We start from the raw sequence: 13,298 nt of genomic DNA on the forward strand, positions 1-13,298 counted from the left end.
GTGTTTTCCCGCACTTTCTTCTAGTATTTTTATAGTTTCATGTCTTAAGTTTAAATCTGTAATCCAATGAGAGTCTATTTTTGTTAATGGTGAAAGGTGTGAGTCCTGTTTCACTTTTCTACAGGTCGCCGGCCAGTTCACCTAGCACCATTTGTTAAATAGGGAGTCTTTGCCCTACTGAATGTTTTTGATTGGCTTATCAAAAATCAAATGATAAGTAGCTGGGTTCATCTCTTGGTTCTCTATTCTGTTCCATACATCTACCTCTCTGTTTTTGTGCCAGTACCATGCTGTTTGAACGCTATCAATTTATAGTCTGAGATCTGGTAGTGTGATTCCTCCTGATCTGTTTTTATTTCTGAGTCTTGGTTATTCAAGGTTTTTTTCTGATTCCATATAAAATGAAGTATTATTTTTTAAAGATCTTTAAAGTATGATGGTGATTTAATAGGGATTACATTAAAATTGTATATTGCTTTGGATAGTATGGACATTTTAACAATGTTGATTCTTCCTAGCCAGGAGCATGGTATGTTTTTCCATTTGTTAATATCTTCAGTTAATACTTTTCTCAGAGTTTCATAGTTCTCTTTATAAAGATCTTTCCCATCATTTTTTGGGTAAACTCCCAAATATTTCATCTTCTTTGGCACTATTATAAAAGGAATAGAGTCCAATGGCTCAAAGGAGTAGAGCACCAGCCCCATATACTGGAGGTGGTGGGTTCAAACTTGGCCCTGGCGAAAAGCTATAAAAAAAAAAGGAATAGAGTCCTTGACTGTTTTTTCAGCTTGACTGTTATTGGTACATATAAAGGCTATAGATTTGTGAGTATTGATTTTGTAACCTGAGATGCTGCTGTGTTCCTTGATCACTTCTAAGAGTTTTGTAATTGACTCCCTGAGGTTTTCCAGATATACAATCATATCATCTGCAAAAAGTGAAAGTTTAATCTCCTCTTACCCTATATGGATACCCTTGATTGCCTTTTCTTCCCTAATTGCAATGGCTAAAACTTCCACTACAATGTTAAAGAGCAGTGGAGACAATGGGCAACTTTGCTGGTTCCTGATCTTAGTGGAAATGATTTCATTTAACTCCATTACTCTATTCAATACAATATTGGCTTTGGGTTTGCTGTAGATGGCCTCTATCAGTTTAAGAATGTCTCTTCTATACCTATTTTCTTAAGTGTTCTGAACGTGAAAGGATGCTGAATATTATCAAAAGCTTTTCCTGCATCAATTGAGAGAATCATGTGGTCTTTGTTTTTTAATTTGTTTATGTAATGAATTATATTTATAGATTTACGTTTATTGAACCAGCCTTGAGAGTCTGTGATAAAACCTACTTGGTCATGGTGTATAATTTGTTTGATGTGTTGCTGGATTCTGTTTACTAGGATCTTATTGAATATTTTTGCATCAATATTGATTAGTGATATTGGTCTATAATTTTCTTTTCTTTTTGGGTCTTTTCCTGGTTTGGGGATCAAGGTGATGTTTGCTTCATGGAATGTGTTGGGTAGTATTCCTTCTTTTTCTATATTTTTGAGAAGGTTAAGTAATATAGGTACTAATTCCTCTTTAAAGGTTTGGTAGAATTCTAATGTGAAGCAATCTGGTCCCAGACTTTTCTTTTTGGGGAGATTTTCCATAGTTGATGCTATTTCAGTACTTTATATAGGTCTGTTCAACATTTCCACTCCATTCTGGCTAAGTCTAGGAAGGTGGTGTGCTTCTAAGTATTGGTCTATTTCTTTCAGATTTTCATATTTCTGAAAATAGATTTTCTTATAATATTCATTAAGGATTTCTTGAATTTCTGAGGAATGTTGTTATTTCGTCTTTGTCATTTCTGATTGATGAAATTAGAGATTTTACTCTTTTATTCCTGGTTAGGGTAGCTAAAGGTTTATCTATTTTATTGACCTTTTCAAAAAAAAAAAACCCAATTTTTTTATTTATTGATCTATTGTATAATCCTTTTGTTTTCAATTTCATTACTTCTGTTCTAATTTTGATTATTTCTTTTCTTCTGCTGGGTCTGGGATTGGAATTTTGTTCCTTTTCCAGTTGCTTGACATGTCCCATTAACTTTTTAGCTTCTCTCTTTCCATTCTCTTGAGGAAGGCTTGCAGTGCTATAAATTTCCCTCTTAGGACTGCCTTTGCTATGTCCCAGAGGTTCTGGTAATTCATGTCTTCATTATTGTTTTGTTCCAAAATTTTGGTAATTTCCTTCTTAATCTTATCTATGACCCAGCTATCATTCAGCATAAGGTCATTTAGTTACCATGTTTTTGTATGAGTATGCAGATTCATGTTGTTACTGAGTTCAACTTTTATTCCATGATGATCTGAGCAGATTCAAGGAATGATTTATATTCTTTTAAATTTACTGAGGTTAGACTTGTGACCTAAGATGTGATTGATTTTGGAGTATGTTCTGTGGGCTGATGAGAAGAATGTGTATTCAATTTTGGGGGGATGAAATGTTCTGTAGATGTCTGTTAATTCCAAATGTTAATGGTTAAGTTTAAATCTAAAATTTCATTGCTTAGTTTCTCATTGGAGGATCTATCCAACACTGCCAAAGGAGTGTTAAAATCTCCGACTATTATGGTGCTGGAGGAAATCAAGTTATTTATGTCTGTTAGAGTCTCTCTTATAAATTGAGGTGCATTCTGATTGAGTGCATAAATGTTAATAATTGAAATCTCATCATGTTGAGTGTTACCCTTAATAAATATGAAAAAATGCTGATCATCCTTAATCATCAGATTAACAAATATGAAGTGACCATCCTTATCTTTCCTTACTTTTGTTGGTTTAAAGCCTACTTCATCTGCAAATAAAATGGCAACACCTGCTTTTTTCTGGTTTCCATTTGCCTGAATTATAGATGAGCATCCTTTCACCCTGAATCTATATTTATTTTTTAAGGTAAGATGAGATTCTTATATGCAACAGATATCTGGCCTGAGTGTGTGTATTTAGTCAGCCAACCCGTGCCTCTTTAGAGGACAATTAAAGCCATTCACATTAATTGAGAGTATTGATAAGCCTGGTAGTATTTTGGGTATTGAGTTTTTCAAAAGGCCAGTGGACTTTTTTAATCATTTCACCACTGTGGAAGTTAGAATTGATCAAAAGTTTCTGAGTAGGTTTAATTTGGTGGTAGAGCATTGTACTTGTCAATGTGGAGAATGGGTCTGAGAATATCCTGGAGAGCTGGTTTAGTTATGGCAAATTTCTTCAACACGTGAATGTCATTAAAGTACTTAATTTCTCCATCATAAATGAAACTCAGTTTAGCTAGATACAGGATCCTGTGTTGAAAATTATTTTGTTTGGGGGGAGGAGAGCAAGATGGTGGCCGAGTAACAGCTTCCTTGCATCTGGGCACCGTGAGTCCGGGGAGATAGTACTCCAGGCATCTCTGGCTGGTGGGATCTGCCTATCATCACCTCTGTGAGGAAACAGAGAGTCAGCGAGAGATTTCTGGACCCCAAGAGGAGGACTAAAATGGTGGAAAACCGGCAAGTGGTCGCGTGTGTTCAATGGGTCTAAACCCGCCCGCAACTGTAAGTTCAGTAGCAGCGAGACTGCAAACCGGAAAGGCCTTACTGTGAACTGTTTTGGTGTCTTTGGAGTTGGCATTCAGTTGAACTGCCTTAGGGAGAGCCTGAGCGGGAATGTGGAGAACTTTGGCCATTGTCTAGGGTCCCAGTCTGAGCCGCTGAGCCAGACGGAGCTAATAGTGTTTGGCTGTGGGCCACAGGGAGCCATTGTGAGCGATCTGCCCCAGCAAGCTCCGCCCTCAGGTTTGCAGAGCTAGAATCGGGTGGGAGCTGGTAACCCAGCGACAAAGTAGCCTAAGGGTGGGGTCTGAGCCACCTTGCAGGCCAAACCCTCAGGGGCAGAGTGAGACCGGTTTTGGCACAATGGGTAAATGGATAGCCACTTCAGCAGTGATTCCAGCGACAAACACTTACCTGGGAAAGCTTCTGCTCAGCAAGTTTACAAGTTCAAAGTGCCTTTTAAATGGGCTGAAGAGAGTTTAGGGTGTCTACCTTCTGGGTTTGAGAAATCAGCAGCCTCCAGTCGTATCAGAACTGTGATTAACATCTCATACTCCAGAAGACCACGTGTTGCCCAGGCAATATTCAACAACATATACATACTGCTTTGTTTTTGGTTGTGTTTTGTTTTTTCTCTTTTTTCATTTTTGTTTTTGTTTTTTTTTTTTTTTTTTTTGGTTTGGTTGTTTTTTTGTTTATTTTGATGTTCTTGATGTTGTTTTGTTTTTTAATTTCAACCTTTTCCATACAGATTTTTTTTCTTCCTCAATTTTTCTAGTTTAATTATAATTTCCCATTTCTGCCTTTTTTAATAACTAGAACTTCATTTTTGCTAGTGTTTCTACTGCTATTATTTGGTTTTTCACCCAATTTTATCCTGTAAAGTTTTCTGTTTGCTTGTTTTGGTTTGATTTATAGCATTTTTGTCTTTCCTCTCTACTTGGTGGAGGTGGGGTACTGTGTCTGATCAGGTTAGCAAAGAGATGCTGACCTCAAGGGACCCACCCAACTGGGATCCCGCAGAAGGTGGTTTTTTTTAAAGGTTGTGTCAAAGTACCCTACTGTACACCCATATTGCTCTGTCTCCCTCTTTCTGTGCCCCTCTTCTTTTTGTCAATATTCCTTTTACCCACCCGCTCTCCTTTCTCTATTTTTTTTTCTTTTCACTCGGTCCTCCTTTCTTTCATCCCTTTCTTGCTCTTCAACCTTCTCACCCTTCTGGTCCTGTACCAAAAGGACTCATCCAACCCTTAGTCCACAAGCACGAGAATTTAAACAGCGAGAGGAAGTGAAAGGAAAATTAGGGCAAGGAAATGGATAAAAGAAATCACTCATGAGAAAGAATCAGCAGAAAACTCCAGGCAACATGAAGAACCAGTCCAGAACAACACCGCCAAGGGACCATGAGGTAGCTACTGCAGAGGATTCCACCTATAAAGAAATGTTAGGAATGACAGAAAGGGAATTTAGAATACATATGATGAAAACAAGGAAAGACATGATGGAAACAATGAAGGAAACTGCTAATAAAGTGGAAGATAACCAAAAGGAAATCCAAAAACAGAATCAAATAAGAGATGAACGATATGAAGAATATAAAAAGGATATAGCAGAGCTGAAGGAACTGAAACAGTCAATTAGGGGACTTAAAGATGCAATGGAAAGTATCAGCAACAAGTTAGACCATGCAGAAGAAAGAATTTCAGAGGTAGAAGACAAAGTTCCTGAGATAACTCAGATAGTAAAAGAGGCAGAAAAGAAGAGAGAGAAAGCAGAACATTCACTGTCAGAATTATGGGTCTTTATGAAGCGTTCCATCATACGAGTTGTAGGAATCCCAGAAGGGGAAGAAGAATGTCCCAGAAGAATGGAAGCCATACTAGAGAATATTATAAAAGAAATTTCCCAAATATCACCAAAGATTCTGACACACTGCTTTCAGAGGGATATCAGACCCCAGGTCGCCTCAACTCTACCCAAGCTTCTCCAAGACACATTGTGGTGAACCTGTCCAAAGTCAAGACAAAAGAAAAGATTCTGCAAGCTGCCAGGAGTAAGCGCCAGTTGACCTACAGGGACAAATCCATCAGAGTGACCGCAGACTTCTCTAATGAAACTTTCCAAGCAAGAAGACAATGGTCATCTACCTTTAATCTACTTAAACAGAACAATTTCCAGCCCAGAATTCTGTACCCTACTAAGCTAAGCTTAAAAATTGACAGAGAAATCAAATCATTTATGGATATACAAACATTGAGGAAATTCGCCACAACAAGACCAGCTCTACAGGAAATACTTCAACCTGTTCTGCACACTGACCACCACAATGGATCAGCAGCAAAGTAAGAACTCAGAAATTAAAGGACAGAACCTAACCTCCACACTGATGCAAAAGATAAAACTAAGCAATGGACTGTCACAAAATAAGACGAATACAATACTACCACACTTATCAATTATCTCAATAAATGTTAATGGCTTGAATTCCCCACTGAAGAGACATAGATTGGCTGACTGGATTAAAAAACGTAAGCCCTCCATTTGCTGTCTGCAAGAAACACACCTGGCTTCAAAAGACAAATTAAAGCTCCAAGTCAAGGGTTGGAAGACAATTTTTCAGACAAATGGCATTCAGAAGAAAAGAGGAGTTGCAATCTTGTTTTCAGATTCATGTGGATTTAAAGCAACTAAAGTCAAAAAAGACAAAGATGGTCACTTTATATTGGTCAAGGGAAAAATACAAGAAGATGTTTCAATTCTTAGTAATAAAAATAAAGCTGGGGGCATCAGCATACCAGATTTTAGTCTGTACTACAAAGCCATAGTGGTCAAGACAGCATGGTACTGGCACAAAAATAGAGACATAGACACTTGGAATCAAATTGAAAACCAAGAAATGAAACTAACATCTTACAACCACCTAATCTTTGATAAACCAAACAAGAACATACCTTGGGGGAAAGACTCCCTATTCAATAAATGGTGTTGGGAGAACTGGATGTCTACATGTAAAAGACTGAAACTGGACCCACACCTTTCCCCACTCACAAAAATTGATTCAAACTGGATAAAGGACTTAAATTTAAGGCATGAAACAATAAAAATCCTCAAAGAAAGCATAGGAAAAACACTGGAAGATATTGGCCTGGGGAAAGACTTCATGAAGAAGACTGCCATGGCAATTGCAACAACAACAAAAATAAACAAATAGGACGTCATTAAACTGAAAAGCTTTTGTACAGCTAAGGAGACAATAACCAAAGCAAAGAGACAACCTACACAATGGGAAAGGATATTTGCATATTTTCAATCAGACAAAAGCTTGATAACTAGGATCTATAAAGAACTCAAATTAATCCACATGAAAAAAGCCAACAATCCCATATAGCAATGGGCAAGAGGCATGAATATAACCTTCTCTGAAGATGACAGATGAATGGCTAACAAACACATGAAAAAATGTTCATCATCTCTTTATATTAGAGAAATGCAAATCAAAACAACCCTGAGATATCATCTAACCCCAGTGAGAATGGCCCACATCACAAAATCTCAAAACTGCAGATGCTGGTGTGGATGTGGAGAGAAGGGAACACTTTTACACTGCTGGTGGGACTGCAAACTAGTACAACCTTTCTGGAAGGAAGTATGGAGAAACCTCAAAGCACTCAAGCTAGACCTCCCATTTGATCCTGCAATCCCATTATGGGCATCTACCCAGAAGGAAAAATATCCTTTTATCATAAGGACACTTGTACTAGACTGTTTATTGCAGCTCAATTTACAATTGCCAAAATGTGGAAACAGCCTAAATGCCCACCAACCCAGGAATGGATTAACAAGCTGTGGTATATGTATACCATGGAATACTATTCAGCTATTAAAAAAAATGGAGACTTCACATCCTTCATATTAACCTGGATGGAAGTGGAAGACATTATTCTTAGTAAAGCATCACAAGGATGGAGAAGCATGAATCCTATGTACTCAATTTTGATATGAGGACAATTAATGACAATTAAGGTTATGGGGGGGAGGAAAAGCAGAAAGAGGGACGGAGGGAGGGGGATGGGGCCCTGGTGTGTGTCACACTTTATGGGGGCAAGACATGATTGCAAGAGGGACTTTACCTGACAATCGCAATCAGTGTAACCTGGCTTATTGTACCCTCAATGAATCCCCAACAATAAAAAAAAAAAGAAAGGAATGACAAAAAATAAAATAAAAATAAATAAATAAAGGTCTATTCACAATTGACCTGATTTTCTATGTAGAAACCCCAAAAGAAAAAAAAATTATTTTGTTTTAAGAGGTTAAAGGTCAATGACCATCTTCTTCTAGCTTGAAAAGTTCCAGCAGAGAGATCTGCAGTCATTCTATCCTCTTGTAGGTTATGGTTTTCTTACATCTGGCTGCTTGCAGAATTTTCTCCTTCATATTAACTTTGGCAAAGTTAATTATAATGTGTCTGAGAGATGATTTATTTGGATTGAGTTGCACTGGGGTTCTGAAACTGTTTGCTATCTGAATCTCTTGCCATGTTTGGGAAGTTCTCCTCAATTATCTCTTGGAGTAGAGCATCTGGGCCTTTCAAAGCAACCTCATCGAATATTAGGTTTTTTTCTAATATTAGGTGAATGTTAGGTTTTTTTCTAATTATCCTACAGCTCTCTGAGAGAGAGCTCATTGGTTTTCATTTCTCTTACTCTTTGAGCATTTCAGAGCATTCAAAAGCTTTGTCTTCAATGTCAGAAATCCTTTCTTCTGCCTGCTCCATTCTGTTACTGAGGAATTCTATTGTATTTATCATATCTTGGAGGGCTGCAAATTCTTTTCTCACTGTGTCAAAATTTTTGGTGATTTTGTCTTTGAATTCATTGAATTCTTGAGACAACTTTTGAATTATTCCTAGAATTTCTAATTCCAACTTTACTTCCATTCTGTTAATCTTATTTGCCATCCAAATTCTAAACTTGATTTCTGACATTCAGCCATTTGTTTATGACTTGGATCTTCTCATGCATCCGCCTTATCATTCCTTTGAATGATCCTTATCATTCCTTTGATCTGCTCTGATTATTCATGTTGCCAGAGTTTTTCTGTTGATTTCACCCCATTGTGGCTAGATGAGCAGGTAAGGTGAAACTGGATTTGGGGCTCCTGGAGTGGTAATTAACCAGACCTTTGCCCAAGAGCTGGGACTGGTGACTGCAGCTTTTCCCCTACAGCTTTGCAAAGGACCTGTACAGTACTACAAACTGAGACACTGAGGACCTGCTTGGTGTGGTGGGGCTATGTAGCTCTGTCTAGTATTCAGCTGGTCTCTGTCCAATCCTAGTGAATCGGTAACTCTGGGTTGAGGTCTCAGCTGTGGAGAAATACAAGCAACTAAGACACACCACCCCCCACGGGCAACAACTGGAAAAGGAAAATCAAACCTTCCCACAACAACACAACCAGGGTACCACCTTTGATTGTCTTCAGGTGATTGGCCCAGGTCAAGAGTCCCAGATCAATTGTCCCAGTCAGCACCAAGTCTCAAGTGGGAGAGTTCAAAAAGTATCCAGCAACTAGATAGCAGGGGTCTGCTTGCAGCTTGAATGTGGGTCTCTTTGGTGCTCCATGGAGTCAGAAGGGCCTGCCCAGCAAATGAGTTAGTCTGGTGAGGTTGATGCCTCCTTCCCCACCTTGCACCTCTGCTACACTCAATCACTGGTAACTCCACGGGCTGTGGCCCAGTTCCATTCAATGAGCAGATACGCAAGGGGGTTTCACCTGCCTGAGTCACAGGGATATTTATGTCTCCTTGTCCAGGCTGCTGCACTCTGCCACCAGCTGACAGGGGAAGCTGAAGCCTGAACACCTCAGGTGCTTAATGAAAGATGGGGAGTGTCACTCAGTTACAGCCCTGCCCCAGATTGATGTTGCTTCCACTTATATTCTCACAGAATTTGCATTTCTGTTCCAGCTGTATTCCACTGCAGGCCAGGCACTGTTTGAGTTCACAGAAATTGTGACTCAGCCCCACCCTGTGCTGCTGCCACTGTGCCAATTCTCACTGAGTTTGCATCTCTGTCTCCACTGCACTCTGTGTTGGGGCTGGTGTGGTTAGAGCTCGCAAAAGACCCTCAGTTCCTGCCCCACCCTGAGCTGATGCCTCTGCCACTCCTGCTTTTGTCCCAGCTATGCTCCACTGGGGGCCAGGTGCATCTTGGTTTCACAAAAGCAGCAATTCTGACTCATCCCCATCCTGGGAGTATGCCACCTCGATGTGCACATATTCTAGTCTCCGTCCCACCATGCCCTGCCTGGGCAGGTACCGCCTCAGGCATAGCCTTTGCTCATGGGGCCTGTGTTTCAGTGGCTGCCATGGGAGTAGAGGTCCAGCTCCCTCTGATTGCTAAGAGAGATGGGAAGTATTTCTCCAAAATATCACTAGGGGTGTGAGCCCTATTTTTCCCTCCCCTGCTGCTGCCTCTGCTGCGCTGTGCCATTGGGCAGTGTTTCTCCCTCTCCCATATGGCTCTGTCACATCACAGTCCCCACTTTACACCTTGTTGCAGATTCAGCACAGACTTGTAACAGCCCACGCCTTGTCCATACCTTTCAAGAAAATGCCCAACAGTCTGGCCTCTGCGGGGTATAGGCTTCCAGAAGTCGGGGTGGGAGTAGAGGGGAGTGCTGGAAGTTCAGAATTGTGGGTAGAGTATATGTTCAGTTTTATGCCTGGTAGGAGAGTGCCCTGGAACAATAGTGGGTCCTCTCTGGAGAAGGAGATCCAGTTTTTAGAAGCTCTCTCCTGTGGAATAGAAAAAGAAGAGATCTGAACTCTGCTCACTTGTTTGTAGAAAGTACACTGCCAGATGTTCTCATGGGGGAGGGGACTCTTATCCGCTTTGCGATGGGTTTTGTATCCATTGTTTGTTTCCTTGGGGTTGCAGCTCACCTCAGCAGGGGTGATGTGCACCCTTCAATCTTCTCTCTTGGCTCAGCTCCATGAAAAGTTATACATGGATTTTTGACTGGGTAAGAGATTGGCACAGCTAAATCCTATGTTGTTCAAGCACCATTGTGCTACTAACGGTCACGGTGCTAGTCATGTCAATAATCAACTCTTTGGTAGCCTATCTCCTATACCCAATCAATTCCTATCTTATGTTGTTCAGTTTGTGTCCTGGAAACCTCCAGTGAATAGTAAAATTTTGCCACATTTGTAAAATAGTGGTTGAGAGTATGGTATTAGAATTTACCCAATGCTCCTTACAGAGCAAAACAAGGGTCCATAATAAAAAGTTGTATTCCTTGCCCAGAATATAAAAACTCAAAAGCAAAACAGAAAACAACCAGCCAAGATCACCAAAATACTGGGAAAAGTGGTAAGGCAGAGGCACTACCTTTGGTCAGAAATATATCAGCCAAGCTGGAAGTGACAGCATGAGTGCCTGGGATTAATACCACAGAGCAGTTGTTATGATCCCTAAGTTATCAGTTAAAAATAATTAAGCTCTGCCTCATTCAGAATAAATGTCACAAAGAATAAAACAACTTTCATTATTTTTAGTAACAATGGCAACAATTGTAAAGCTACTCAATAAATTCTGCCATCCAATGACAGTGAGAAATTACCAACTGTGGCGATTCATGTAGATCTGTTAATAGTCACCATAATTTTCTTACTTTAATAAACAATTTTAAAAAATTTGAATACCAGAAAGCATATTCCCAACTCTGCAGTCTTAGACATGATTTAATTATTCTTTTATAATTCAAAAGGTCTATCAGGTCTTCTGATGATTAAGAAATCATCAGAGTTTATAGAAATTCTAATTTGGAATTGGAATTAATTAAATATTGGTTAATAGGATCCTAGGTTGAGACCTTACTGTAATCTACTTTGCAATAAAAAATATGTCCTTGCATTTGTGTAATATTATTTCTTTAAAATATGCAATTATAAAAATCATAAATAATAAAAATATATAACTTATATGAATGGGCACAACAATAATGAACAAAAATACCTGCACATTCACTATCAATACTTTGAAGCCCCCCATGTAGTCTTTCCTAATTATAATGCTCTCTTTCTCCCCAGAGATAACCTAATTCTGAATTCTGTGAATAGGATTTCCTCAAGTTTTATTATACAGTTATATCCCTAAATATTATATTGTTTGGTTCGCATGTTTTAGAACTTTATATAAATTAAATAATTACATATCAGTTTTTTTACTTCACATTACATTTGGGACGTTCACCTCTGCTAATATAGTTAGCCGTAGTTCATTCATTTTGCATTGTGTAGAGTACAGAAGGCCTATGACTCATGATGGTTCAACTTAATGGTTTGTTTGGAGGTGAGGTTTGAGACTGGTTTTGCTCTGTTGGCCAGGCTGAGTGCAGTGGCATCATCATAGCTTGCAGCAACCTCTTGGGCTCAAGAAATCCTCCTGCCTCTGCATCCTAACCACCCTACTATGCCAGGCTAATTTTTCTAATTTTTGTTTGGACAAGGTCTCACTGTGTTGCTCATGCTGGTCTCAAACTCATGGCCTTAAGTGATCCACCTCATCTTCTCAAAGTGCTAGGTTTACAGATATGAGTCACGATGCCTGGCCCTTAATGATTTTTTTACTTTACAATATTTTTTTTTTTTTTACTTTATAGTATCCAACAAATTATGCAAGATATTCAACACTTTTTTTTATAAAATAGACTTTTATTATAGATGATTTTGCCCAACTATAGCTTAACATATGTGTTCTGAGCATGTTTAAGTTAGGCTAGGCTAAGCTATGATATTCAGTAAGTGAGGTGTATTAAATGCATTTTCAACTTGGAATATTTTCAATTTACAATGGGTTTATTGGGATATAATCCCATCATAAGTCAAGGAGCAGCTGTATTCCATTATTGAATATACTTCTGCATTCTAGATATAAAGACATGTTTTTTTTTAAAGATTTGATTAATGTTTTTAAATTATGTCCATGTAAGAATGTCTCAAAAGAAATCCAACCATTTCCTTCTTGAGAAGTAGTGGAGGCTATGTGGTTAAGAGCCACTTCCAGGGTTTGAACCTTGGCTTCACCAGTTATTTAACCTCTCTGTACCTCTGTTTTCTCATCTGTATCATGGGGATAACAACAGTATCTGTCTTAGAGGGTTGTTAAGATGACTAAATGAGATAATACATGTGAAGTGTTTGGAATAGTCCCTCATTTGTATTTAAGTGCTCATAAACATTATTCACCATGAGTGACAGAGATTTGGAACAACATCTAGAGGTTTCTGCAGATTTAAGTGCATATGGAAAGTATTTTAAGAATTTTCAGTTAATGAGGAGAAAAACATTATTCATGATATACCTGGAGAAAACATTTATCTTTCTTATGCTATGTGTGACATTAAAGTTAACTCTAAATGGACCAAAAAATAGAAAAAGATAAACTTTAAGAAAAGTTCTATGACTAGGTTACACAGAAGAGATGAATATATCTTATCTGTATTGTAATCACAGATTTCATGTGACCAGTCCATTAGAATATAAATTTATGATGTTCTTTAAAGAAAACGTATCATCATGACGAACTCTAAGTGAATCCAAATGCAGTGAGTAATTGAAAATTAAATTATCATCTTTTTATGGAGTGAAGCCAATTTACTACTAAAAAGCTACGGTCATCTCCACCTTTACTCTTAACAAAGAACAAAAA

Source organism: Nycticebus coucang, chromosome 7 (assembly GCF_027406575.1).
Source record: "Nycticebus coucang isolate mNycCou1 chromosome 7, mNycCou1.pri, whole genome shotgun sequence".
Taxonomy (NCBI): domain Eukaryota; kingdom Metazoa; phylum Chordata; class Mammalia; order Primates; family Lorisidae; genus Nycticebus; species Nycticebus coucang.